This window comes from Hyla sarda, unplaced genomic scaffold (assembly GCF_029499605.1).
Source record: "Hyla sarda isolate aHylSar1 unplaced genomic scaffold, aHylSar1.hap1 scaffold_531, whole genome shotgun sequence".
Lineage (NCBI taxonomy): Eukaryota > Metazoa > Chordata > Amphibia > Anura > Hylidae > Hyla > Hyla sarda.
The window spans coordinates 1,469-29,330 of record NW_026610542.1 but is presented as its reverse complement, the minus strand read 5'-3'; the positions used below and the strand labels follow the sequence as shown (position 1 = coordinate 29,330).

General features: G+C 46.0%; 13 non-coding genes across 13 annotated transcripts; all 13 read right to left on the bottom strand.

Moving 5' to 3' along the window:
• Positions 1-305: 305 nt before the first annotated feature.
• LOC130338876 (U2 spliceosomal RNA) lies at positions 306-496 on the bottom strand. The gene has a single exon (XR_008879342.1). It is a non-coding gene; the product is annotated as a U2 spliceosomal RNA (small nuclear RNA).
• Positions 497-2,560: 2,064 nt separating this feature from the next.
• Positions 2,561-2,751, bottom strand: LOC130338862 (U2 spliceosomal RNA). The gene has a single exon (XR_008879333.1). It is a non-coding gene; the product is annotated as a U2 spliceosomal RNA (small nuclear RNA).
• Positions 2,752-4,824: 2,073 nt separating this feature from the next.
• LOC130338875 (U2 spliceosomal RNA) lies at positions 4,825-5,015 on the bottom strand. Its single transcript, XR_008879341.1, has one exon. It is a non-coding gene; the product is annotated as a U2 spliceosomal RNA (small nuclear RNA).
• A 2,080-nt stretch (positions 5,016-7,095) lies between these two features.
• LOC130338874 (U2 spliceosomal RNA) lies at positions 7,096-7,286 on the bottom strand. Its single transcript, XR_008879340.1, has one exon. It is a non-coding gene; the product is annotated as a U2 spliceosomal RNA (small nuclear RNA).
• Positions 7,287-9,348: 2,062 nt separating this feature from the next.
• LOC130338869 (U2 spliceosomal RNA) lies at positions 9,349-9,539 on the bottom strand. Its single transcript, XR_008879339.1, has one exon. It is a non-coding gene; the product is annotated as a U2 spliceosomal RNA (small nuclear RNA).
• Positions 9,540-11,597: 2,058 nt separating this feature from the next.
• LOC130338857 (U2 spliceosomal RNA) lies at positions 11,598-11,788 on the bottom strand. Its single transcript, XR_008879329.1, has one exon. It is a non-coding gene; the product is annotated as a U2 spliceosomal RNA (small nuclear RNA).
• A 2,070-nt stretch (positions 11,789-13,858) lies between these two features.
• LOC130338845 (U2 spliceosomal RNA) lies at positions 13,859-14,049 on the bottom strand. The gene has a single exon (XR_008879318.1). It is a non-coding gene; the product is annotated as a U2 spliceosomal RNA (small nuclear RNA).
• A 2,068-nt stretch (positions 14,050-16,117) lies between these two features.
• LOC130338833 (U2 spliceosomal RNA) lies at positions 16,118-16,308 on the bottom strand. Its single transcript, XR_008879307.1, has one exon. It is a non-coding gene; the product is annotated as a U2 spliceosomal RNA (small nuclear RNA).
• Positions 16,309-18,372: 2,064 nt separating this feature from the next.
• On the bottom strand, positions 18,373-18,563 carry LOC130338821 (U2 spliceosomal RNA). The gene has a single exon (XR_008879296.1). It is a non-coding gene; the product is annotated as a U2 spliceosomal RNA (small nuclear RNA).
• A 2,072-nt stretch (positions 18,564-20,635) lies between these two features.
• Positions 20,636-20,826, bottom strand: LOC130338916 (U2 spliceosomal RNA). The gene has a single exon (XR_008879378.1). It is a non-coding gene; the product is annotated as a U2 spliceosomal RNA (small nuclear RNA).
• A 2,075-nt stretch (positions 20,827-22,901) lies between these two features.
• Positions 22,902-23,092, bottom strand: LOC130338904 (U2 spliceosomal RNA). The gene has a single exon (XR_008879367.1). It is a non-coding gene; the product is annotated as a U2 spliceosomal RNA (small nuclear RNA).
• Positions 23,093-25,164: 2,072 nt separating this feature from the next.
• Positions 25,165-25,355, bottom strand: LOC130338891 (U2 spliceosomal RNA). The gene has a single exon (XR_008879356.1). It is a non-coding gene; the product is annotated as a U2 spliceosomal RNA (small nuclear RNA).
• A 2,072-nt stretch (positions 25,356-27,427) lies between these two features.
• On the bottom strand, positions 27,428-27,618 carry LOC130338879 (U2 spliceosomal RNA). The gene has a single exon (XR_008879345.1). It is a non-coding gene; the product is annotated as a U2 spliceosomal RNA (small nuclear RNA).
• Between the last annotated feature and the right edge of the window lie 244 nt (positions 27,619-27,862).

Here is a 27,862-nt window from a genome sequence, read left to right as displayed (position 1 = left end):
TATTTTGTCAATTAGGAACATTCAGCACCCACCCGCTATCAAGGCAGCTGCCTATCATGTCATGCCCTACCTGCACAGGTGTGCTGGCTACTCAAATGATCCAATTAAGGAGGCCATTTAGTCAGCAGCAGCAGAAGTCCTGTGCCTGGACGCTCCAACAGCGGCCAGACACAAGCAGAAGCAGCAGCAGCAGCACCACCTTTTGTTTTTTGGCTGCAGCAGCAAGGCCCACAGGGCTGGCTAGCTGGCTAGCCAGCAAGCAGGTAGCAATGAAAGTAGGAATCTTTCTTTTTAACCCTGTAAGGGGGTGGTGCACTGTACCCGAAGATACTGCCATATCGGGTCAATGCATAGGGCGACGGAAGCAAGCTTCGAAATCGGCCCCCGTTCTCAAAAATCCATTTAATATATGGTCCCCAGATAGGGGACGTATCAGATATTAAACTGATAAGAACAGATACTACACTTGATCTTAGCCAAAAGGCCGAGAAGCGATAACCGTGAAAGGGGCGGGCCCAACAAGGTCCCCTTCATGGGCACTATCACTGCTTGCTGTCAGGGAGGCTGCCAGACAATTTTCCATGCACACTCTGGGCTGGGGGGCAGTCAACCACCAGTACACACAGCAGAACCTAAACCCATACCATTATTGCTAAGCAGCAAGACAGGGGCCCATTGCACTCCCACGGGGCCTTTTTAAATGCAATCCATAACCCGGATTTGCCAGGAACCCTTCTTACTCCTCCTACTTGCATGTGACACTGGGCTTAGGATCTGCATAGGAAACACACACACAAGCACACACCTACCTTTGTTGCCTGCAGATGCCTCCTTGGCTGTCCCCAAACGGTATCAAACCAACACCCACGGGAAGCTGTAAGCATAGAGGACATGCCTGCACCCCATTGGACTTACCTGTGTGGGTTAAATCCGGGTTATTTGACAACCTATGGCGGTGATGGTTCTGCTCAGGCAGAGCAGTGCTGATGCTCCTCATAAAGCTGTCGCTGCTGTGAAGGTTCTAGGTGACATCACAAATCCCTATGGTTACATACACAACAAAGCTGGGTTGTTGTTGTTTACACTCTGCAAGGCCTGTGGAAGTGAGTGACATCATAGCACTGTAGTTCTGAGGGTTCTAGATGGATGCAACAATCTCCTGTTGCTTCTATGAAGGCCATAATAGACGACATCACCAAACAGCTCCATAGTCACATACACAGCAAAGGAGAGATGTTGTTTACACCTAGTGATGTCAGTGGTATTGAGTGACATCACAGCACAGTGCTAAGGCTCCTGGGCCTGGACACAGCAGCGGCTGCAATATCTCAACGGAGAATACGTTTATATATATGTGTGTGTGTGCGCGTATATATATATATATATATATATATATATATATATATATTTCTCCGCCGAAATCACTTTTAAACCCATTTCCACCTTTTTTTCCCTTCTCTTCCTCTTACTTTTTTTTCACGTTTTTTTACGTTTTTCTCCTTTTCGCCTCTTTTCTGGGCGTATTATTCTTCTTTTTCTTCTTTTTTTTCGTCTAATGCATACCCCATCAGTGCAGCAATGCTTATTCAATACCGCCAGCAGATGGAGACACTGGGGGATAATTTTCTAAGGATTTATACTGATTTTTCCTGTCTGAATTTGTCGCACAGAAAGTTGCAGGCCAAATATGTGTGACATTTCTGCGACTTTAGCTTCTAGAGCATTTTTACAACATTATACATAGGTGCTGAATACATAAAAAGCGACTGTTCAGCGACAGACAAGTCGCATCGGCTGAAAGTAGGCCAGAATGTCAGTCCATGTTGGAGCAGGTTTAGATACAGTCTAAAGTATAGATCTCAAAGTCTGTGCACAGAATTTAGCAAGGGCCTCGCACCTTCTGATGCATCAGGTAGGTGCACAATAGCATAGCCTAACCCTCTGTACTTTGGTCTATATTGATGCGGGACATAGACAGCCAGCTGATGACCAATCCATTAGTGCAATGGATGGCTGGAAGCATTTGTCTTTGCCTTTGCAATACCACAGAAGCAATGCATGGTCAATGTACAGCAATGACACACCTGTGTGAACAGCCAGGAGACCCCCCCCATGTTATGTTACATAGTTACATAGTTAGTACGGTCGAAAAAAGACATATGTCCATCAAGTTCAACCAGGGAATTAAGGGGTATGGGTGTGGCGCGATATTGGGGAAGGGATGAGATTTTATATTTCTTCATAAGCATTAATCTTATTTTGTCAATTAGGAACATTCAGCACCCACCCGCTATCAAGGCAGCTGCCTATCATGTCATGCCCTACCTGCACAGGTGTGCTGGCTACTCAAATGATCCAATTAAGGAGGCCATTTAGTCAGCAGCAGCAGAAGTCCTGTGCCTGGACGCTCCAACAGCGGCCAGACACAAGCAGAAGCAGCAGCAGCAGCACCACCTTTTGTTTTTTGGCTGCAGCAGCAAGGCCCACAGGGCTGGCTAGCTGGCTAGCCAGCAAGCAGGTAGCAATGAAAGTAGGAATCTTTCTTTTTAACCCTGTAAGGGGGTGGTGCACTGTACCCGAAGATACTGCCATATCGGGTCAATGCATAGGGCGACGGAAGCAAGCTTCGAAATCGGCCCCCGTTCTCAAAAATCCATTTAATATATGGTCCCCAGATAGGGGACGTATCAGATATTAAACTGATAAGAACAGATACTACACTTGATCTTAGCCAAAAGGCTGAGAAGCGATAACCGTGAAAGGGGCGGGCCCAACAAGGTCCCCTTCATGGGCACTATCACTGCTTGCTGTCAGGGAGGCTGCCAGACAATTTTCCATGCACACTCTGGGCTGGGGGGCAGTCAACCACCAGTACACACAGCAGAACCTAAACCCATACCATTATTGCTAAGCAGCAAGACAGGGGCCCATTGCACTCCCACGGGGCCTTTTTAAATGCAATCCATAACCCGGATTTGCCAGGAACCCTTCTTACTCCTCCTACTTGCATGTGACACTGGGCTTAGGATCTGCATAGGAAACACACACACAAGCACACACCTACCTTTGTTGCCTGCAGATGCCTCCTTGGCTGTCCCCAAACGGTATCAAACCAACACCCACGGGAAGCTGTAAGCATAGAGGACATGCCTGCACCCCATTGGACTTACCTGTGTGGGTTAAATCCGGGTTATTTGACAACCTATGGCGGTGATGGTTCTGCTCAGGCAGAGCAGTGCTGATGCTCCTCATAAAGCTGTCGCTGCTGTGAAGGTTCTAGGTGACATCACAAATCCCTATGGTTACATACACAACAAAGCTGGGTTGTTGTTGTTTACACTCTGCAAGGCCTGTGGAAGTGAGTGACATCATAGCACTGTAGTTCTGAGGGTTCTAGATGGATGCAACAATCTCCTGTTGCTTCTATGAAGGCCATAATAGACGACATCACCAAACAGCTCCATAGTCACATACACAGCAAAGGAGAGATGTTGTTTACACCTAGTGATGTCAGTGGTATTGAGTGACATCACAGCACAGTGCTAAGGCTCCTGGGCCTGGACACAGCAGCGGCTGCAATATCTCAACGGAGAATACGTTTATATATATGTGTGTGTGTGCGCGTATATATATATATATATATATATATATATATATATATATATATATTTCTCCGCCGAAATCACTTTTAAACCCATTTCCACCTTTTTTTCCCTTCTCTTCCTCTTACTTTTTTTTCACGTTTTTTTACGTTTTTCTCCTTTTCGCCTCTTTTCTGGGCGTATTATTCTTCTTTTTCTTCTTTTTTTTCGTCTAATGCATACCCCATCAGTGCAGCAATGCTTATTCAATACCGCCAGCAGATGGAGACACTGGGGGATAATTTTCTAAGGATTTATACTGATTTTTCCTGTCTGAATTTGTCGCACAGAAAGTTGCAGGCCAAATATGTGTGACATTTCTGCGACTTTAGCTTCTAGAGCATTTTTACAACATTATACATAGGTGCTGAATACATAAAAAGCGACTGTTCAGCGACAGACAAGTCGCATCGGCTGAAAGTAGGCCAGAATGTCAGTCCATGTTGGAGCAGGTTTAGATACAGTCTAAAGCATAGATCTCAAAGTCTGTGCACAGAATTTAGCAAGGGCCTCGCACCTTCTGATGCATCAGGTAGGTGCACAATAGCATAGCCTAACCCTCTGTACTTTGGTCTATATTGATGCGGGACATAGACAGCCAGCTGATGACCAATCCATTAGTGCAATGGATGGCTGGAAGCATTTGTCTTTGCCTTTGCAATACCACAGAAGCAATGCATGGTCAATGTACAGCAATGACACACCTGTGTGAACAGCCAGGAGACCCCCCCCATGTTATGTTACATAGTTACATAGTTAGTACGGTCGAAAAAAGACATATGTCCATCAAGTTCAACCAGGGAATTAAGGGGTAGGGGTGTGGCGCGATATTGGGGAAGGGATGAGATTTTATATTTCTTCATAAGCATTAATCTTATTTTGTCAATTAGGAACATTCAGCACCCACCCGCTATCAAGGCAGCTGCCTATCATGTCATGCCCTACCTGCACAGGTGTGCTGGCTACTCAAATGATCCAATTAAGGAGGCCATTTAGTCAGCAGCAGCAGAAGTCCTGTGCCTGGACGCTCCAACAGCGGCCAGACACAAGCAGAAGCAGCAGCAGCAGCACCACCTTTTGTTTTTTGGCTGCAGCAGCAGCAAGGCCCACAGGGCTGGCTAGCTGGCTAGCCAGCAAGCAGGTAGCAATGAAAGTAGGAATCTTTCTTTTTAACCCTGTAAGGGGGTGGTGCACTGTACCCGAAGATACTGCCATATCGGGTCAATGCATAGGGCGACGGAAGCAAGCTTCGAAATCGGCCCCCGTTCTCAAAAATCCATTTAATATATGGTCCCCAGATAGGGGACGTATCAGATATTAAACTGATAAGAACAGATACTACACTTGATCTTAGCCAAAAGGCCGAGAAGCGATAACCGTGAAAGGGGCGGGCCCAACAAGGTCCCCTTCATGGGCACTATCACTGCTTGCTGTCAGGGAGGCTGCCAGACAATTTTCCATGCACACTCTGGGCTGGGGGGCAGTCAACCACCAGTACACACAGCAGAACCTAAACCCATACCATTATTGCTAAGCAGCAAGACAGGGGCCCATTGCACTCCCACGGGGCCTTTTTAAATGCAATCCATAACCCGGATTTGCCAGGAACCCTTCTTACTCCTCCTACTTGCATGTGACACTGGGCTTAGGATCTGCATAGGAAACACACACACAAGCACACACCTACCTTTGTTGCCTGCAGATGCCTCCTTGGCTGTCCCCAAACGGTATCAAACCAACACCCACGGGAAGCTGTAAGCATAGAGGACATGCCTGCACCCCATTGGACTTACCTGTGTGGGTTAAATCCGGGTTATTTGACAACCTATGGCGGTGATGGTTCTGCTCAGGCAGAGCAGTGCTGATGCTCCTCATAAAGCTGTCGCTGCTGTGAAGGTTCTAGGTGACATCACAAATCCCTATGGTTACATACACAACAAAGCTGGGTTGTTGTTGTTTACACTCTGCAAGGCCTGTGGAAGTGAGTGACATCATAGCACTGTAGTTCTGAGGGTTCTAGATGGATGCAACAATCTCCTGTTGCTTCTATGAAGGCCATAATAGACGACATCACCAAACAGCTCCATAGTCACATACACAGCAAAGGAGAGATGTTGTTTACACCTAGTGATGTCAGTGGTATTGAGTGTCAGTGGTATTGAGTGACATCACAGCACAGTGCTAAGGCTCCTGGGCCTGGACACAGCAGCGGCTGCAATATCTCAACGGAGAATACGTTTATATATATGTGTGTGTGTGCGCGTATATATATATATATATATATATATATATATATATATATATATTCTCCGCCGAAATCACTTTTAAACCCATTTCCACCTTTTTTTCCCTTCTCTTCCTCTTACTTTTTTTTCACGTTTTTTTACGTTTTTCTCCTTTTCGCCTCTTTTCTGGGCGTATTATTCTTCTTTTTCTTCTTTTTTTTCGTCTAATGCATACCCCATCAGTGCAGCAATGCTTATTCAATACCGCCAGCAGATGGAGACACTGGGGGATAATTTTCTAAGGATTTATACTGATTTTTCCTGTCTGAATTTGTCGCACAGAAAGTTGCAGGCCAAATATGTGTGACATTTCTGCGACTTTAGCTTCTAGAGCATTTTTACAACATTATACATAGGTGCTGAATACATAAAAAGCGACTGTTCAGCGACAGACAAGTCGCATCGGCTGAAAGTAGGCCAGAATGTCAGTCCATGTTGGAGCAGGTTTAGATACAGTCTAAAGTATAGATCTCAAAGTCTGTGCACAGAATTTAGCAAGGGCCTCGCACCTTCTGATGCATCAGGTAGGTGCACAATAGCATAGCCTAACCCTCTGTACTTTGGTCTATATTGATGCGGGACATAGACAGCCAGCTGATGACCAATCCATTAGTGCAATGGATGGCTGGAAGCATTTGTCTTTGCCTTTGCAATACCACAGAAGCAATGCATGGTCAATGTACAGCAATGACACACCTGTGTGAACAGCCAGGAGACCCCCCCCATGTTATGTTACATAGTTACATAGTTAGTACGGTCGAAAAAAGACATATGTCCATCAAGTTCAACCAGGGAATTAAGGGGTAGGGGTGTGGCGCGATATTGGGGAAGGGATGAGATTTTATATTTCTTCATAAGCATTAATCTTATTTTGTCAATTAGGAACATTCAGCACCCACCCGCTATCAAGGCAGCTGCCTATCATGTCATGCCCTACCTGCACAGGTGTGCTGGCTACTCAAATGATCCAATTAAGGAGGCCATTTAGTCAGCAGCAGAAGTCCTGTGCCTAGACGCTCCAACAGCGGCCAGACACAAGCAGAAGCAGCAGCAGCAGCACCACCTTTTGTTTTTTGGCTGCAGCAGCAAGGCCCACAGGGCTGGCTAGCTGGCTAGCCAGCAAGCAGGTAGCAATGAAAGTAGGAATCTTTCTTTTTAACCCTGTAAGGGGGTGGTGCACTGTACCCGAAGATACTGCCATATCGGGTCAATGCATAGGGCGACGGAAGCAAGCTTCGAAATCGGCCCCCGTTCTCAAAAATCCATTTAATATATGGTCCCCAGATAGGGGACGTATCAGATATTAAACTGATAAGAACAGATACTACACTTGATCTTAGCCAAAAGGCCGAGAAGCGATAACCGTGAAAGGGGCGGGCCCAACAAGGTCCCCTTCATGGGCACTATCACTGCTTGCTGTCAGGGAGGCTGCCAGACAATTTTCCATGCACACTCTGGGCTGGGGGGCAGTCAACCACCAGTACACACAGCAGAACCTAAACCCATACCATTATTGCTAAGCAGCAAGACAGGGGCCCATTGCACTCCCACGGGGCCTTTTTAAATGCAATCCATAACCCGGATTTGCCAGGAACCCTTCTTACTCCTCCTACTTGCATGTGACACTGGGCTTAGGATCTGCATAGGAAACACACACACAAGCACACACCTACCTTTGTTGCCTGCAGATGCCTCCTTGGCTGTCCCCAAACGGTATCAAACCAACACCCACGGGAAGCTGTAAGCATAGAGGACATGCCTGCACCCCATTGGACTTACCTGTGTGGGTTAAATCCGGGTTATTTGACAACCTATGGCGGTGATGGTTCTGCTCAGGCAGAGCAGTGCTGATGCTCCTCATAAAGCTGTCGCTGCTGTGAAGGTTCTAGGTGACATCACAAATCCCTATGGTTACATACACAACAAAGCTGGGTTGTTGTTGTTTACACTCTGCAAGGCCTGTGGAAGTGAGTGACATCATAGCACTGTAGTTCTGAGGGTTCTAGATGGATGCAACAATCTCCTGTTGCTTCTATGAAGGCCATAATAGACGACATCACCAAACAGCTCCATAGTCACATACACAGCAAAGGAGAGATGTTGTTTACACCTAGTGATGTCAGTGGTATTGAGTGACATCACAGCACAGTGCTAAGGCTCCTGGGCCTGGACACAGCAGCGGCTGCAATATCTCAACGGAGAATACGTTTATATATATGTGTGTGTGTGCGCGTATATATATATATATATATATATATATATATATATATTTCTCCGCCGAAATCACTTTTAAACCCATTTCCACCTTTTTTTCCCTTCTCTTCCTCTTACTTTTTTTTCACGTTTTTTTACGTTTTTCTCCTTTTCGCCTCTTTTCTGGGCGTATTATTCTTCTTTTTCTTCTTTTTTTTCGTCTAATGCATACCCCATCAGTGCAGCAATGCTTATTCAATACCGCCAGCAGATGGAGACACTGGGGGATAATTTTCTAAGGATTTATACTGATTTTTCCTGTCTGAATTTGTCGCACAGAAAGTTGCAGGCCAAATATGTGTGACATTTCTGCGACTTTAGCTTCTAGAGCATTTTTACAACATTATACATAGGTGCTGAATACATAAAAAGCGACTGTTCAGCGACAGACAAGTCGCATCGGCTGAAAGTAGGCCAGAATGTCAGTCCATGTTGGAGCAGGTTTAGATACAGTCTAAAGTATAGATCTCAAAGTCTGTGCACAGAATTTAGCAAGGGCCTCGCACCTTCTGATGCATCAGGTAGGTGCACAATAGCATAGCCTAACCCTCTGTACTTTGGTCTATATTGATGCGGGACATAGACAGCCAGCTGATGACCAATCCATTAGTGCAATGGATGGCTGGAAGCATTTGTCTTTGCCTTTGCAATACCACAGAAGCAATGCATGGTCAATGTACAGCAATGACACACCTGTGTGAACAGCCAGGAGACCCCCCCCATGTTATGTTACATAGTTACATAGTTAGTACGGTCGAAAAAAGACATATGTCCATCAAGTTCAACCAGGGAATTAAGGGGTAGGGGTGTGGCGCGATATTGGGGAAGGGATGAGATTTTATATTTCTTCATAAGCATTAATCTTATTTTGTCAATTAGGAACATTCAGCACCCACCCGCTATCAAGGCAGCTGCCTATCATGTCATGCCCTACCTGCACAGGTGTGCTGGCTACTCAAATGATCCAATTAAGGAGGCCATTTAGTCAGCAGCAGCAGAAGTCCTGTGCCTGGACGCTCCAACAGCGGCCAGACACAAGCAGAAGCAGCAGCAGCAGCACCACCTTTTGTTTTTTGGCTGCAGCAGCAAGGCCCACAGGGCTGGCTAGCTGGCTAGCCAGCAAGCAGGTAGCAATGAAAGTAGGAATCTTTCTTTTTAACCCTGTAAGGGGGTGGTGCACTGTACCCGAAGATACTGCCATATCGGGTCAATGCATAGGGCGACGGAAGCAAGCTTCGAAATCGGCCCCCGTTCTCAAAAATCCATTTAATATATGGTCCCCAGATAGGGGACGTATCAGATATTAAACTGATAAGAACAGATACTACACTTGATCTTAGCCAAAAGGCCGAGAAGCGATAACCGTGAAAGGGGCGGGCCCAACAAGGTCCCCTTCATGGGCACTATCACTGCTTGCTGTCAGGGAGGCTGCCAGACAATTTTCCATGCACACTCTGGGCTGGGGGGCAGTCAACCACCAGTACACACAGCAGAACCTAAACCCATACCATTATTGCTAAGCAGCAAGACAGGGGCCCATTGCACTCCCACGGGGCCTTTTTAAATGCAATCCATAACCCGGATTTGCCAGGAACCCTTCTTACTCCTCCTACTTGCATGTGACACTGGGCTTAGGATCTGCATAGGAAACACACACACAAGCACACACCTACCTTTGTTGCCTGCAGATGCCTCCTTGGCTGTCCCCAAACGGTATCAAACCAACACCCACGGGAAGCTGTAAGCATAGAGGACATGCCTGCACCCCATTGGACTTACCTGTGTGGGTTAAATCCGGGTTATTTGACAACCTATGGCGGTGATGGTTCTGCTCAGGCAGAGCAGTGCTGATGCTCCTCATAAAGCTGTCGCTGCTGTGAAGGTTCTAGGTGACATCACAAATCCCTATGGTTACATACACAACAAAGCTGGGTTGTTGTTGTTTACACTCTGCAAGGCCTGTGGAAGTGAGTGACATCATAGCACTGTAGTTCTGAGGGTTCTAGATGGATGCAACAATCTCCTGTTGCTTCTATGAAGGCCATAATAGACGACATCACCAAACAGCTCCATAGTCACATACACAGCAAAGGAGAGATGTTGTTTACACCTAGTGATGTCAGTGGTATTGAGTGACATCACAGCACAGTGCTAAGGCTCCTGGGCCTGGACACAGCAGCGGCTGCAATATCTCAACGGAGAATACGTTTATATATATGTGTGTGTGTGCGCGTATATATATATATATATATATATATATATATATTTCTCCGCCGAAATCACTTTTAAACCCATTTCCACCTTTTTTTCCCTTCTCTTCCTCTTACTTTTTTTTCACGTTTTTTTACGTTTTTCTCCTTTTCGCCTCTTTTCTGGGCGTATTATTCTTCTTTTTCTTCTTTTTTTTCGTCTAATGCATACCCCATCAGTGCAGCAATGCTTATTCAATACCGCCAGCAGATGGAGACACTGGGGGATAATTTTCTAAGGATTTATACTGATTTTTCCTGTCTGAATTTGTCGCACAGAAAGTTGCAGGCCAAATATGTGTGACATTTCTGCGACTTTAGCTTCTAGAGCATTTTTACAACATTATACATAGGTGCTGAATACATAAAAAGCGACTGTTCAGCGACAGACAAGTCGCATCGGCTGAAAGTAGGCCAGAATGTCAGTCCATGTTGGAGCAGGTTTAGATACAGTCTAAAGTATAGATCTCAAAGTCTGTGCACAGAATTTAGCAAGGGCCTCGCACCTTCTGATGCATCAGGTAGGTGCACAATAGCATAGCCTAACCCTCTGTACTTTGGTCTATATTGATGCGGGACATAGACAGCCAGCTGATGACCAATCCATTAGTGCAATGGATGGCTGGAAGCATTTGTCTTTGCCTTTGCAATACCACAGAAGCAATGCATGGTCAATGTACAGCAATGACACACCTGTGTGAACAGCCAGGAGACCCCCCCCATGTTATGTTACATAGTTACATAGTTAGTACGGTCGAAAAAAGACATATGTCCATCAAGTTCAACCAGGGAATTAAGGGGTAGGGGTGTGGCGCGATATTGGGGAAGGGATGAGATTTTATATTTCTTCATAAGCATTAATCTTATTTTGTCAATTAGGAACATTCAGCACCCACCCGCTATCAAGGCAGCTGCCTATCATGTCATGCCCTACCTGCACAGGTGTGCTGGCTACTCAAATGATCCAATTAAGGAGGCCATTTAGTCAGCAGCAGCAGAAGTCCTGTGCCTGGACGCTCCAACAGCGGCCAGACACAAGCAGAAGCAGCAGCAGCAGCACCACCTTTTGTTTTTTGGCTGCAGCAGCAAGGCCCACAGGGCTGGCTAGCTGGCTAGCCAGCAAGCAGGTAGCAATGAAAGTAGGAATCTTTCTTTTTAACCCTGTAAGGGGGTGGTGCACTGTACCCGAAGATACTGCCATATCGGGTCAATGCATAGGGCGACGGAAGCAAGCTTCGAAATCGGCCCCCGTTCTCAAAAATCCATTTAATATATGGTCCCCAGATAGGGGACGTATCAGATATTAAACTGATAAGAACAGATACTACACTTGATCTTAGCCAAAAGGCCGAGAAGCGATAACCGTGAAAGGGGCGGGCCCAACAAGGTCCCCTTCATGGGCACTATCACTGCTTGCTGTCAGGGAGGCTGCCAGACAATTTTCCATGCACACTCTGGGCTGGGGGGCAGTCAACCACCAGTACACACAGCAGAACCTAAACCCATACCATTATTGCTAAGCAGCAAGACAGGGGCCCATTGCACTCCCACGGGGCCTTTTTAAATGCAATCCATAACCCGGATTTGCCAGGAACCCTTCTTACTCCTCCTACTTGCATGTGACACTGGGCTTAGGATCTGCATAGGAAACACACACACAAGCACACACCTACCTTTGTTGCCTGCAGATGCCTCCTTGGCTGTCCCCAAACGGTATCAAACCAACACCCACGGGAAGCTGTAAGCATAGAGGACATGCCTGCACCCCATTGGACTTACCTGTGTGGGTTAAATCCGGGTTATTTGACAACCTATGGCGGTGATGGTTCTGCTCAGGCAGAGCAGTGCTGATGCTCCTCATAAAGCTGTCGCTGCTGTGAAGGTTCTAGGTGACATCACAAATCCCTATGGTTACATACACAACAAAGCTGGGTTGTTGTTGTTTACACTCTGCAAGGCCTGTGGAAGTGAGTGACATCATAGCACTGTAGTTCTGAGGGTTCTAGATGGATGCAACAATCTCCTGTTGCTTCTATGAAGGCCATAATAGACGACATCACCAAACAGCTCCATAGTCACATACACAGCAAAGGAGAGATGTTGTTTACACCTAGTGATGTCAGTGGTATTGAGTGACATCACAGCACAGTGCTAAGGCTCCTGGGCCTGGACACAGCAGCGGCTGCAATATCTCAACGGAGAATACGTTTATATATATGTGTGTGTGTGCGCGTATATATATATATATATATATATATATATATATATATATATATATTTCTCCGCCGAAATCACTTTTAAACCCATTTCCACCTTTTTTTCCCTTCTCTTCCTCTTACTTTTTTTTCACGTTTTTTTACGTTTTTCTCCTTTTCGCCTCTTTTCTGGGCGTATTATTCTTCTTTTTCTTCTTTTTTTTCGTCTAATGCATACCCCATCAGTGCAGCAATGCTTATTCAATACCGCCAGCAGATGGAGACACTGGGGGATAATTTTCTAAGGATTTATACTGATTTTTCCTGTCTGAATTTGTCGCACAGAAAGTTGCAGGCCAAATATGTGTGACATTTCTGCGACTTTAGCTTCTAGAGCATTTTTACAACATTATACATAGGTGCTGAATACATAAAAAGCGACTGTTCAGCGACAGACAAGTCGCATCGGCTGAAAGTAGGCCAGAATGTCAGTCCATGTTGGAGCAGGTTTAGATACAGTCTAAAGTATAGATCTCAAAGTCTGTGCACAGAATTTAGCAAGGGCCTCGCACCTTCTGATGCATCAGGTAGGTGCACAATAGCATAGCCTAACCCTCTGTACTTTGGTCTATATTGATGCGGGACATAGACAGCCAGCTGATGACCAATCCATTAGTGCAATGGATGGCTGGAAGCATTTGTCTTTGCCTTTGCAATACCACAGAAGCAATGCATGGTCAATGTACAGCAATGACACACCTGTGTGAACAGCCAGGAGACCCCCCCCATGTTATGTTACATAGTTACATAGTTAGTACGGTCGAAAAAAGACATATGTCCATCAAGTTCAACCAGGGAATTAAGGGGTAGGGGTGTGGCGCGATATTGGGGAAGGGATGAGATTTTATATTTCTTCATAAGCATTAATCTTATTTTGTCAATTAGGAACATTCAGCACCCACCCGCTATCAAGGCAGCTGCCTATCATGTCATGCCCTACCTGCACAGGTGTGCTGGCTACTCAAATGATCCAATTAAGGAGGCCATTTAGTCAGCAGCAGCAGAAGTCCTGTGCCTGGACGCTCCAACAGCGGCCAGACACAAGCAGAAGCAGCAGCAGCAGCACCACCTTTTGTTTTTTGGCTGCAGCAGCAAGGCCCACAGGGCTGGCTAGCTGGCTAGCCAGCAAGCAGGTAGCAATGAAAGTAGGAATCTTTCTTTTTAACCCTGTAAGGGGGTGGTGCACTGTACCCGAAGATACTGCCATATCGGGTCAATGCATAGGGCGACGGAAGCAAGCTTCGAAATCGGCCCCCGTTCTCAAAAATCCATTTAATATATGGTCCCCAGATAGGGGACGTATCAGATATTAAACTGATAAGAACAGATACTACACTTGATCTTAGCCAAAAGGCCGAGAAGCGATAACCGTGAAAGGGGCGGGCCCAACAAGGTCCCCTTCATGGGCACTATCACTGCTTGCTGTCAGGGAGGCTGCCAGACAATTTTCCATGCACACTCTGGGCTGGGGGGCAGTCAACCACCAGTACACACAGCAGAACCTAAACCCATACCATTATTGCTAAGCAGCAAGACAGGGGCCCATTGCACTCCCACGGGGCCTTTTTAAATGCAATCCATAACCCGGATTTGCCAGGAACCCTTCTTACTCCTCCTACTTGCATGTGACACTGGGCTTAGGATCTGCATAGGAAACACACACACAAGCACACACCTACCTTTGTTGCCTGCAGATGCCTCCTTGGCTGTCCCCAAACGGTATCAAACCAACACCCACGGGAAGCTGTAAGCATAGAGGACATGCCTGCACCCCATTGGACTTACCTGTGTGGGTTAAATCCGGGTTATTTGACAACCTATGGCGGTGATGGTTCTGCTCAGGCAGAGCAGTGCTGATGCTCCTCATAAAGCTGTCGCTGCTGTGAAGGTTCTAGGTGACATCACAAATCCCTATGGTTACATACACAACAAAGCTGGGTTGTTGTTGTTTACACTCTGCAAGGCCTGTGGAAGTGAGTGACATCATAGCACTGTAGTTCTGAGGGTTCTAGATGGATGCAACAATCTCCTGTTGCTTCTATGAAGGCCATAATAGACGACATCACCAAACAGCTCCATAGTCACATACACAGCAAAGGAGAGATGTTGTTTACACCTAGTGATGTCAGTGGTATTGAGTGACATCACAGCACAGTGCTAAGGCTCCTGGGCCTGGACACAGCAGCGGCTGCAATATCTCAACGGAGAATACGTTTATATATATGTGTGTGTGTGCGCGTATATATATATATATATATATATATATATATATATATATATATTTCTCCGCCGAAATCACTTTTAAACCCATTTCCACCTTTTTTTCCCTTCTCTTCCTCTTACTTTTTTTTCACGTTTTTTTACGTTTTTCTCCTTTTCGCCTCTTTTCTGGGCGTATTATTCTTCTTTTTCTTCTTTTTTTTCGTCTAATGCATACCCCATCAGTGCAGCAATGCTTATTCAATACCGCCAGCAGATGGAGACACTGGGGGATAATTTTCTAAGGATTTATACTGATTTTTCCTGTCTGAATTTGTCGCACAGAAAGTTGCAGGCCAAATATGTGTGACATTTCTGCGACTTTAGCTTCTAGAGCATTTTTACAACATTATACATAGGTGCTGAATACATAAAAAGCGACTGTTCAGCGACAGACAAGTCGCATCGGCTGAAAGTAGGCCAGAATGTCAGTCCATGTTGGAGCAGGTTTAGATACAGTCTAAAGTATAGATCTCAAAGTCTGTGCACAGAATTTAGCAAGGGCCTCGCACCTTCTGATGCATCAGGTAGGTGCACAATAGCATAGCCTAACCCTCTGTACTTTGGTCTATATTGATGCGGGACATAGACAGCCAGCTGATGACCAATCCATTAGTGCAATGGATGGCTGGAAGCATTTGTCTTTGCCTTTGCAATACCACAGAAGCAATGCATGGTCAATGTACAGCAATGACACACCTGTGTGAACAGCCAGGAGACCCCCCCCATGTTATGTTACATAGTTACATAGTTAGTACGGTCGAAAAAAGACATATGTCCATCAAGTTCAACCAGGGAATTAAGGGGTAGGGGTGTGGCGCGATATTGGGGAAGGGATGAGATTTTATATTTCTTCATAAGCATTAATCTTATTTTGTCAATTAGGAACATTCAGCACCCACCCGCTATCAAGGCAGCTGCCTATCATGTCATGCCCTACCTGCACAGGTGTGCTGGCTACTCAAATGATCCAATTAAGGAGGCCATTTAGTCAGCAGCAGCAGAAGTCCTGTGCCTGGACGCTCCAACAGCGGCCAGACACAAGCAGAAGCAGCAGCAGCAGCACCACCTTTTGTTTTTTGGCTGCAGCAGCAAGGCCCACAGGGCTGGCTAGCTGGCTAGCCAGCAAGCAGGTAGCAATGAAAGTAGGAATCTTTCTTTTTAACCCTGTAAGGGGGTGGTGCACTGTACCCGAAGATACTGCCATATCGGGTCAATGCATAGGGCGACGGAAGCAAGCTTCGAAATCGGCCCCCGTTCTCAAAAATCCATTTAATATATGGTCCCCAGATAGGGGACGTATCAGATATTAAACTGATAAGAACAGATACTACACTTGATCTTAGCCAAAAGGCCGAGAAGCGATAACCGTGAAAGGGGCGGGCCCAACAAGGTCCCCTTCATGGGCACTATCACTGCTTGCTGTCAGGGAGGCTGCCAGACAATTTTCCATGCACACTCTGGGCTGGGGGGCAGTCAACCACCAGTACACACAGCAGAACCTAAACCCATACCATTATTGCTAAGCAGCAAGACAGGGGCCCATTGCACTCCCACGGGGCCTTTTTAAATGCAATCCATAACCCGGATTTGCCAGGAACCCTTCTTACTCCTCCTACTTGCATGTGACACTGGGCTTAGGATCTGCATAGGAAACACACACACAAGCACACACCTACCTTTGTTGCCTGCAGATGCCTCCTTGGCTGTCCCCAAACGGTATCAAACCAACACCCACGGGAAGCTGTAAGCATAGAGGACATGCCTGCACCCCATTGGACTTACCTGTGTGGGTTAAATCCGGGTTATTTGACAACCTATGGCGGTGATGGTTCTGCTCAGGCAGAGCAGTGCTGATGCTCCTCATAAAGCTGTCGCTGCTGTGAAGGTTCTAGGTGACATCACAAATCCCTATGGTTACATACACAACAAAGCTGGGTTGTTGTTGTTTACACTCTGCAAGGCCTGTGGAAGTGAGTGACATCATAGCACTGTAGTTCTGAGGGTTCTAGATGGATGCAACAATCTCCTGTTGCTTCTATGAAGGCCATAATAGACGACATCACCAAACAGCTCCATAGTCACATACACAGCAAAGGAGAGATGTTGTTTACACCTAGTGATGTCAGTGGTATTGAGTGACATCACAGCACAGTGCTAAGGCTCCTGGGCCTGGACACAGCAGCGGCTGCAATATCTCAACGGAGAATACGTTTATATATATGTGTGTGTGTGCGCGTATATATATATATATATATATATATATATATATATATATTTCTCCGCCGAAATCACTTTTAAACCCATTTCCACCTTTTTTTCCCTTCTCTTCCTCTTACTTTTTTTTCACGTTTTTTTACGTTTTTCTCCTTTTCGCCTCTTTTCTGGGCGTATTATTCTTCTTTTTCTTCTTTTTTTTCGTCTAATGCATACCCCATCAGTGCAGCAATGCTTATTCAATACCGCCAGCAGATGGAGACACTGGGGGATAATTTTCTAAGGATTTATACTGATTTTTCCTGTCTGAATTTGTCGCACAGAAAGTTGCAGGCCAAATATGTGTGACATTTCTGCGACTTTAGCTTCTAGAGCATTTTTACAACATTATACATAGGTGCTGAATACATAAAAAGCGACTGTTCAGCGACAGACAAGTCGCATCGGCTGAAAGTAGGCCAGAATGTCAGTCCATGTTGGAGCAGGTTTAGATACAGTCTAAAGTATAGATCTCAAAGTCTGTGCACAGAATTTAGCAAGGGCCTCGCACCTTCTGATGCATCAGGTAGGTGCACAATAGCATAGCCTAACCCTCTGTACTTTGGTCTATATTGATGCGGGACATAGACAGCCAGCTGATGACCAATCCATTAGTGCAATGGATGGCTGGAAGCATTTGTCTTTGCCTTTGCAATACCACAGAAGCAATGCATGGTCAATGTACAGCAATGACACACCTGTGTGAACAGCCAGGAGACCCCCCCCATGTTATGTTACATAGTTACATAGTTAGTACGGTCGAAAAAAGACATATGTCCATCAAGTTCAACCAGGGAATTAAGGGGTAGGGGTGTGGCGCGATATTGGGGAAGGGATGAGATTTTATATTTCTTCATAAGCATTAATCTTATTTTGTCAATTAGGAACATTCAGCACCCACCCGCTATCAAGGCAGCTGCCTATCATGTCATGCCCTACCTGCACAGGTGTGCTGGCTACTCAAATGATCCAATTAAGGAGGCCATTTAGTCAGCAGCAGCAGAAGTCCTGTGCCTGGACGCTCCAACAGCGGCCAGACACAAGCAGAAGCAGCAGCAGCAGCACCACCTTTTGTTTTCTGGCTGCAGCAGCAAGGCCCACAGGGCTGGCTAGCTGGCTAGCCAGCAAGCAGGTAGCAATGAAAGTAGGAATCTTTCTTTTTAACCCTGTAAGGGGGTGGTGCACTGTACCCGAAGATACTGCCATATCGGGTCAATGCATAGGGCGACGGAAGCAAGCTTCGAAATCGGCCCCCGTTCTCAAAAATCCATTTAATATATGGTCCCCAGATAGGGGACGTATCAGATATTAAACTGATAAGAACAGATACTACACTTGATCTTAGCCAAAAGGCCGAGAAGCGATAACCGTGAAAGGGGCGGGCCCAACAAGGTCCCCTTCATGGGCACTATCACTGCTTGCTGTCAGGGAGGCTGCCAGACAATTTTCCATGCACACTCTGGGCTGGGGGGCAGTCAACCACCAGTACACACAGCAGAACCTAAACCCATACCATTATTGCTAAGCAGCAAGACAGGGGCCCATTGCACTCCCACGGGGCCTTTTTAAATGCAATCCATAACCCGGATTTGCCAGGAACCCTTCTTACTCCTCCTACTTGCATGTGACACTGGGCTTAGGATCTGCATAGGAAACACACACACAAGCACACACCTACCTTTGTTGCCTGCAGATGCCTCCTTGGCTGTCCCCAAACGGTATCAAACCAACACCCACGGGAAGCTGTAAGCATAGAGGACATGCCTGCACCCCATTGGACTTACCTGTGTGGGTTAAATCCGGGTTATTTGACAACCTATGGCGGTGATGGTTCTGCTCAGGCAGAGCAGTGCTGATGCTCCTCATAAAGCTGTCGCTGCTGTGAAGGTTCTAGGTGACATCACAAATCCCTATGGTTACATACACAACAAAGCTGGGTTGTTGTTGTTTACACTCTGCAAGGCCTGTGGAAGTGAGTGACATCATAGCACTGTAGTTCTGAGGGTTCTAGATGGATGCAACAATCTCCTGTTGCTTCTATGAAGGCCATAATAGACGACATCACCAAACAGCTCCATAGTCACATACACAGCAAAGGAGAGATGTTGTTTACACCTAGTGATGTCAGTGGTATTGAGTGACATCACAGCACAGTGCTAAGGCTCCTGGGCCTGGACACAGCAGCGGCTGCAATATCTCAACGGAGAATACGTTTATATATATATGTGTGTGTGTGCGCGTATATATATATATATATATATATATATATATATATATATATATATTTCTCCGCCGAAATCACTTTTAAACCCATTTCCACCTTTTTTTCCCTTCTCTTCCTCTTACTTTTTTTTCACGTTTTTTTACGTTTTTCTCCTTTTCGCCTCTTTTCTGGGCGTATTATTCTTCTTTTTCTTCTTTTTTTTCGTCTAATGCATACCCCATCAGTGCAGCAATGCTTATTCAATACCGCCAGCAGATGGAGACACTGGGGGATAATTTTCTAAGGATTTATACTGATTTTTCCTGTCTGAATTTGTCGCACAGAAAGTTGCAGGCCAAATATGTGTGACATTTCTGCGACTTTAGCTTCTAGAGCATTTTTACAACATTATACATAGGTGCTGAATACATAAAAAGCGACTGTTCAGCGACAGACAAGTCGCATCGGCTGAAAGTAGGCCAGAATGTCAGTCCATGTTGGAGCAGGTTTAGATACAGTCTAAAGTATAGATCTCAAAGTCTGTGCACAGAATTTAGCAAGGGCCTCGCACCTTCTGATGCATCAGGTAGGTGCACAATAGCATAGCCTAACCCTCTGTACTTTGGTCTATATTGATGCGGGACATAGACAGCCAGCTGATGACCAATCCATTAGTGCAATGGATGGCTGGAAGCATTTGTCTTTGCCTTTGCAATACCACAGAAGCAATGCATGGTCAATGTACAGCAATGACACACCTGTGTGAACAGCCAGGAGACCCCCCCCATGTTATGTTACATAGTTACATAGTTAGTACGGTCGAAAAAAGACATATGTCCATCAAGTTCAACCAGGGAATTAAGGGGTAGGGGTGTGGCGCGATATTGGGGAAGGGATGAGATTTTATATTTCTTCATAAGCATTAATCTTATTTTGTCAATTAGGAACATTCAGCACCCACCCGCTATCAAGGCAGCTGCCTATCATGTCATGCCCTACCTGCACAGGTGTGCTGGCTACTCAAATGATCCAATTAAGGAGGCCATTTAGTCAGCAGCAGCAGAAGTCCTGTGCCTGGACGCTCCAACAGCGGCCAGACACAAGCAGAAGCAGCAGCAGCAGCACCACCTTTTGTTTTTTGGCTGCAGCAGCAAGGCCCACAGGGCTGGCTAGCTGGCTAGCCAGCAAGCAGGTAGCAATGAAAGTAGGAATCTTTCTTTTTAACCCTGTAAGGGGGTGGTGCACTGTACCCGAAGATACTGCCATATCGGGTCAATGCATAGGGCGACGGAAGCAAGCTTCGAAATCGGCCCCCGTTCTCAAAAATCCATTTAATATATGGTCCCCAGATAGGGGACGTATCAGATATTAAACTGATAAGAACAGATACTACACTTGATCTTAGCCAAAAGGCCGAGAAGCGATAACCGTGAAAGGGGCGGGCCCAACAAGGTCCCCTTCATGGGCACTATCACTGCTTGCTGTCAGGGAGGCTGCCAGACAATTTTCCATGCACACTCTGGGCTGGGGGGCAGTCAACCACCAGTACACACAGCAGAACCTAAACCCATACCATTATTGCTAAGCAGCAAGACAGGGGCCCATTGCACTCCCACGGGGCCTTTTTAAATGCAATCCATAACCCGGATTTGCCAGGAACCCTTCTTACTCCTCCTACTTGCATGTGACACTGGGCTTAGGATCTGCATAGGAAACACACACACAAGCACACACCTACCTTTGTTGCCTGCAGATGCCTCCTTGGCTGTCCCCAAACGGTATCAAACCAACACCCACGGGAAGCTGTAAGCATAGAGGACATGCCTGCACCCCATTGGACTTACCTGTGTGGGTTAAATCCGGGTTATTTGACAACCTATGGCGGTGATGGTTCTGCTCAGGCAGAGCAGTGCTGATGCTCCTCATAAAGCTGTCGCTGCTGTGAAGGTTCTAGGTGACATCACAAATCCCTATGGTTACATACACAACAAAGCTGGGTTGTTGTTGTTTACACTCTGCAAGGCCTGTGGAAGTGAGTGACATCATAGCACTGTAGTTCTGAGGGTTCTAGATGGATGCAACAATCTCCTGTTGCTTCTATGAAGGCCATAATAGACGACATCACCAAACAGCTCCATAGTCACATACACAGCAAAGGAGAGATGTTGTTTACACCTAGTGATGTCAGTGGTATTGAGTGACATCACAGCACAGTGCTAAGGCTCCTGGGCCTGGACACAGCAGCGGCTGCAATATCTCAACGGAGAATACGTTTATATATATGTGTGTGTGTGCGCATATATATATATATATATATTATATATATATATATATATATATATATATATTTCTCCGCCGAAATCACTTTTAAACTCATTTCCACCTTTTTTTCCCTTCTCTTCCTCTTACTTTTTTTTCACGTTTTTTTACGTTTTTCTCCTTTTCGCCTCTTTTCTGGGCGTATTATTCTTCTTTTTCTTCTTTTTTTTCGTCTAATGCATACCCCATCAGTGCAGCAATGCTTATTCAATACCGCCAGCAGATGGAGACACTGGGGGATAATTTTCTAAGGATTTATACTGATTTTTCCTGTCTGAATTTGTCGCACAGAAAGTTGCAGGCCAAATATGTGTGACATTTCTGCGACTTTAGCTTCTAGAGCATTTTTACAACATTATACATAGGTGCTGAATACATAAAAAGCGACTGTTCAGCGACAGACAAGTCGCATCGGCTGAAAGTAGGCCAGAATGTCAGTCCATGTTGGAGCAGGTTTAGATACAGTCTAAAGTATAGATCTCAAAGTCTGTGCACAGAATTTAGCAAGGGCCTCGCACCTTCTGATGCATCAGGTAGGTGCACAATAGCATAGCCTAACCCTCTGTACTTTGGTCTATATTGATGCGGGACATAGACAGCCAGCTGATGACCAATCCATTAGTGCAATGGATGGCTGGAAGCATTTGTCTTTGCCTTTGCAATACCACAGAAGCAATGCATGGTCAATGTACAGCAATGACACACCTGTGTGAACAGCCAGGAGACCCCCCCCATGTTATGTTACATAGTTACATAGTTAGTACGGTCGAAAAAAGACATATGTCCATCAAGTTCAACCAGGGAATTAAGGGGTAGGGGTGTGGCGCGATATTGGGGAAGGGATGAGATTTTATATTTCTTCATAAGCATTAATCTTATTTTGTCAATTAGGAACATTCAGCACCCACCCGCTATCAAGGCAGCTGCCTATCATGTCATGCCCTACCTGCACAGGTGTGCTGGCTACTCAAATGATCCAATTAAGGAGGCCATTTAGTCAGCAGCAGCAGAAGTCCTGTGCCTGGACGCTCCAACAGCGGCCAGACACAAGCAGAAGCAGCAGCAGCAGCACCACCTTTTGTTTTTTGGCTGCAGCAGCAAGGCCCACAGGGCTGGCTAGCTGGCTAGCCAGCAAGCAGGTAGCAATGAAAGTAGGAATCTTTCTTTTTAACCCTGTAAGGGGGTGGTGCACTGTACCCGAAGATACTGCCATATCGGGTCAATGCATAGGGCGACGGAAGCAAGCTTCGAAATCGGCCCCCGTTCTCAAAAATCCATTTAATATATGGTCCCCAGATAGGGGACGTATCAGATATTAAACTGATAAGAACAGATACTACACTTGATCTTAGCCAAAAGGCCGAGAAGCGATAACCGTGAAAGGGGCGGGCCCAACAAGGTCCCCTTCATGGGCACTATCACTGCTTGCTGTCAGGGAGGCTGCCAGACAATTTTCCATGCACACTCTGGGCTGGGGGGCAGTCAACCACCAGTACACACAGCAGAACCTAAACCCATACCATTATTGCTAAGCAGCAAGACAGGGGCCCATTGCACTCCCACGGGGCCTTTTTAAATGCAATCCATAACCCGGATTTGCCAGGAACCCTTCTTACTCCTCCTACTTGCATGTGACACTGGGCTTAGGATCTGCATAGGAAACACACACACAAGCACACACCTACCTTTGTTGCCTGCAGATGCCTCCTTGGCTGTCCCCAAACGGTATCAAACCAACACCCACGGGAAGCTGTAAGCATAGAGGACATGCCTGCACCCCATTGGACTTACCTGTGTGGGTTAAATCCGGGTTATTTGACAACCTATGGCGGTGATGGTTCTGCTCAGGCAGAGCAGTGCTGATGCTCCTCATAAAGCTGTCGCTGCTGTGAAGGTTCTAGGTGACATCACAAATCCCTATGGTTACATACACAACAAAGCTGGGTTGTTGTTGTTTACACTCTGCAAGGCCTGTGGAAGTGAGTGACATCATAGCACTGTAGTTCTGAGGGTTCTAGATGGATGCAACAATCTCCTGTTGCTTCTATGAAGGCCATAATAGACGACATCACCAAACAGCTCCATAGTCACATACACAGCAAAGGAGAGATGTTGTTTACACCTAGTGATGTCAGTGGTATTGAGTGACATCACAGCACAGTGCTAAGGCTCCTGGGCCTGGACACAGCAGCGGCTGCAATATCTCAACGGAGAATACGTTTATATATATGTGTGTGTGTGCGCGTATATATATATATATATATATATATATATATATATATATATATATATTTCTCCGCCGAAATCACTTTTAAACCCATTTCCACCTTTTTTTCCCTTCTCTTCCTCTTACTTTTTTTTCACGTTTTTTTACGTTTTTCTCCTTTTCGCCTCTTTTCTGGGCGTATTATTCTTCTTTTTCTTCTTTTTTTTCGTCTAATGCATACCCCATCAGTGCAGCAATGCTTATTCAATACCGCCAGCAGATGGAGACACTGGGGGATAATTTTCTAAGGATTTATACTGATTTTTCCTGTCTGAATTTGTCGCACAGAAAGTTGCAGGCCAAATATGTGTGACATTTCTGCGACTTTAGCTTCTAGAGCATTTTTACAACATTATACATAGGTGCTGAATACATAAAAAGCGACTGTTCAGCGACAGACAAGTCGCATCGGCTGAAAGTAGGCCAGAATGTCAGTCCATGTTGGAGCAGGTTTAGATACAGTCTAAAGTATAGATCTCAAAGTCTGTGCACAGAATTTAGCAAGGGCCTCGCACCTTCTGATGCATCAGGTAGGTGCACAATAGCATAGCCTAACCCTCTGTACTTTGGTCTATATTGATGCGGGACATAGACAGCCAGCTGATGACCAATCCATTAGTGCAATGGATGGCTGGAAGCATTTGTCTTTGCCTTTGCAATACCACAGAAGCAATGCATGGTCAATGTACAGCAATGACACACCTGTGTGAACAGCCAGGAGACCCCCCCCATGTTATGTTACATAGTTACATAGTTAGTACGGTCGAAAAAAGACATATGTCCATCAAGTTCAACCAGGGAATTAAGGGGTAGGGGTGTGGCGCGATATTGGGGAAGGGATGAGATTTTATATTTCTTCATAAGCATTAATCTTATTTTGTCAATTAGGAACATTCAGCACCCACCCGCTATCAAGGCAGCTGCCTATCATGTCATGCCCTACCTGCACAGGTGTGCTGGCTACTCAAATGATCCAATTAAGGAGGCCATTTAGTCAGCAGCAGCAGAAGTCCTGTGCCTGGACGCTCCAACAGCGGCCAGACACAAGCAGAAGCAGCAGCAGCAGCACCACCTTTTGTTTTTTGGCTGCAGCAGCAAGGCCCACAGGGCTGGCTAGCTGGCTAGCCAGCAAGCAGGTAGCAATGAAAGTAGGAATCTTTCTTTTTAACCCTGTAAGGGGGTGGTGCACTGTACCCGAAGATACTGCCATATCGGGTCAATGCATAGGGCGACGGAAGCAAGCTTCGAAATCGGCCCCCGTTCTCAAAAATCCATTTAATATATGGTCCCCAGATAGGGGACGTATCAGATATTAAACTGATAAGAACAGATACTACACTTGATCTTAGCCAAAAGGCCGAGAAGCGATAACCGTGAAAGGGGCGGGCCCAACAAGGTCCCCTTCATGGGCACTATCACTGCTTGCTGTCAGGGAGGCTGCCAGACAATTTTCCATGCACACTCTGGGCTGGGGGGCAGTCAACCACCAGTACACACAGCAGAACCTAAACCCATACCATTATTGCTAAGCAGCAAGACAGGGGCCCATTGCACTCCCACGGGGCCTTTTTAAATGCAATCCATAACCCGGATTTGCCAGGAACCCTTCTTACTCCTCCTACTTGCATGTGACACTGGGCTTAGGATCTGCATAGGAAACACACACACAAGCACACACCTACCTTTGTTGCCTGCAGATGCCTCCTTGGCTGTCCCCAAACGGTATCAAACCAACACCCACGGGAAGCTGTAAGCATAGAGGACATGCCTGCACCCCATTGGACTTACCTGTGTGGGTTAAATCCGGGTTATTTGACAACCTATGGCGGTGATGGTTCTGCTCAGGCAGAGCAGTGCTGATGCTCCTCATAAAGCTGTCGCTGCTGTGAAGGTTCTAGGTGACATCACAAATCCCTATGGTTACATACACAACAAAGCTGGGTTGTTGTTGTTTACACTCTGCAAGGCCTGTGGAAGTGAGTGACATCATAGCACTGTAGTTCTGAGGGTTCTAGATGGATGCAACAATCTCCTGTTGCTTCTATGAAGGCCATAATAGACGACATCACCAAACAGCTCCATAGTCACATACACAGCAAAGGAGAGATGTTGTTTACACCTAGTGATGTCAGTGGTATTGAGTGACATCACAGCACAGTGCTAAGGCTCCTGGGCCTGGACACAGCAGCGGCTGCAATATCTCAACGGAGAATACGTTTATATATATGTGTGTGTGTGCGCGTATATATATATATATATATATATATATATATATATATATATATATATTTCTCCGCCGAAATCACTTTTAAACCCATTTCCACCTTTTTTTCCCTTCTCTTCCTCTTACTTTTTTTTCACGTTTTTTTACGTTTTTCTCCTTTTCGCCTCTTTTCTGGGCGTATTATTCTTCTTTTTCTTCTTTTTTTTCGTCTAATGCATACCCCATCAGTGCAGCAATGCTTATTCAATACCGCCAGCAGATGGAGACACTGGGGGATAATTTTCTAAGGATTTATACTGATTTTTCCTGTCTGAATTTGTCGCACAGAAAGTTGCAGGCCAAATATGTGTGACATTTCTGCGACTTTAGCTTCTAGAGCATTTTTACAACATTATACATAGGTGCTGAATACATAAAAAGCGACTGTTCAGCGACAGACAAGTCGCATCAGCTGAAAGTAGGCCAGAATGTCAGTCCATGTTGGAGCAGGTTTAGATACAGTCTAAAGTATAGATCTCAAAGTCTGTGCACAGAATTTAGCAAGGGCCTCGCACCTTCTGATGCATCAGGTAGGTGCACAATAGCATAGCCTAACCCTCTGTACTTTGGTCTATATTGATGCGGGACATAGACAGCCAGCTGATGACCAATCCATTAGTGCAATGGATGGCTGGAAGCATTTGTCTTTGCCTTTGCAATACCACAGAAGCAATGCATGGTCAATGTACAGCAATGACACACCTGTGTGAACAGCCAGGAGACCCCCCCCATGTTATGTTACATAGTTACATAGTTAGTACGGTCGAAAAAAGACATATGTCCATCAAGTTCAACCAGGGAATTAAGGGGTAGGGGTGTGGCGCGATATTGGGGAAGGGATGAGATTTTATATTTCTTCATAAGCATTAATCTTATTTTGTCAATTAGGAACATTCAGCACCCACCCGCTATCAAGGCAGCTGCCTATCATGTCATGCCCTACCTGCACAGGTGTGCTGGCTACTCAAATGATCCAATTAAGGAGGCCATTTAGTCAGCAGCAGCAGAAGTCCTGTGCCTGGACGCTCCAACAGCGGCCAGACACAAGCAGAAGCAGCAGCAGCAGCACCACCTTTTGTTTTTTGGCTGCAGCAGCAAGGCCCACAGGGCTGGCTAGCTGGCTAGCCAGCAAGCAGGTAGCAATGAAAGTAGGAATCTTTCTTTTTAATCCTGTAAGGGGGTGGTGCACTGTACCCGAAGATACTGCCATATCGGGTCAATGCATAGGGCGACGGAAGCAAGCTTCGAAATCGGCCCCCGTTCTCAAAAATCCATTTAATATATGGTCCCCAGATAGGGGACGTATCAGATATTAAACTGATAAGAACAGATACTACACTTGATCTTAGCCAAAAGGCCGAGAAGCGATAACCGTGAAAGGGGCGGGCCCAACAAGGTCCCCTTCATGGGCACTATCACTGCTTGCTGTCAGGGAGGCTGCCAGACAATTTTCCATGCACACTCTGGGCTGGGGGGCAGTCAACCACCAGTACACACAGCAGAACCTAAACCCATACCATTATTGCTAAGCAGCAAGACAGGGGCCCATTGCACTCCCACGGGGCCTTTTTAAATGCAATCCATAACCCGGATTTGCCAGGAACCCTTCTTAC